We start from the raw sequence: 1,181 nt of genomic DNA on the forward strand, positions 1-1,181 counted from the left end.
GGCTTTCTCTTCTTCTAGAGTAAGCGCTCGGGAGTTCAGTTCGCTAACTCTCAGTTCCGTGTTGGCAATGATGCCATCTTTCTCGGCAATGAGCGCCTCGAGTTCCTTGATCCTCGCGTCCTTAGCGTCACTGGCAGTTCGGATTTGCTCTATGCATTCCTTCACTTTTTCGAGCTCCGAACCCGAATTCTTGCTGGTTTTGACTTGCCTATCATATTTCTGAACCAGCGCATTCATCTTGGCGGCAGTCTGTGCATTCAAAGAATCTACGTCAATTTGAAGCTCCTTTGGAAAAATAAAACTTTAATAGGTTGATAGTAAGACGAACCATTAAGTGCGATTTAGCGATGTCGAGGAATGCTTGCTTGAATTCCAATTCGTCAGCTGACGGAAGAATTCGGTTGGAAATCTTCAGGGTCCGGAAAAGCTCACCCGAAGCCTCGCGAATGGTCACCAAGGGATAATCGCCGAAGTAATTATAGGCGAAGTGATTCGTCTTGTCATCCTTTCTTTCAAGGCGAAATCGATCGGCGGACTCCAGTCCGGCTTCATCGGCCGAACGCTTGCGACTCGGTAACGGACGCGCATCGGTGGTTGGCTCGCCAATNAGGGATACTCGCCGAAGTAGTTATAGGCGAAGTGATTCGTCTTGTCATCCTTTCTTTCAAGGCGAAATCGATCGGCGGACTCCAGTCCGGCTTCATCGGCCGAACGCTTGCGACTCGGTAACGGACGCGCATCGGTGGTTGGCTCAGCAACGATTTGTTTGTCTTTGTTCTTCTTCTTCCTCCTTTTAGATCCAGCTTCGGGTTGNGAACGTCTTGTTCTTCGTTCGGTGGATTGGCGTTTTCTAAAGCCAAAGGAAGGGCGTTTTCCTCTACAACGTTGGATGGCTCGATATCCTCTCCGAGTGCCTGAATAGGGTCGGCGACCGTCTGGTCTGGGGTAGGATCAACTTCGGTTAGACCCTGGGACGGACCGATCTCGGCTTCAATGGCAGCTTGGGTGTCTCGGCAAACAATCTGGACGTCTTTTGCTTCCATGATGCGGCATCGGCCAGTTCGTCTTAGCGAACTGGCAAAACTTGGAAAATTTGTCCTGGCTTTGCCCATTGCTGTTTCGACACGGATACGAGTGATTGAATCCCACTGACGATTGTTCCCGGTTAGCAGAGCGTCTCT

Source organism: Camelina sativa, chromosome 5, assembly GCF_000633955.1.
Source record: "Camelina sativa cultivar DH55 chromosome 5, Cs, whole genome shotgun sequence".
Classification (NCBI taxonomy): domain Eukaryota; kingdom Viridiplantae; phylum Streptophyta; class Magnoliopsida; order Brassicales; family Brassicaceae; genus Camelina; species Camelina sativa.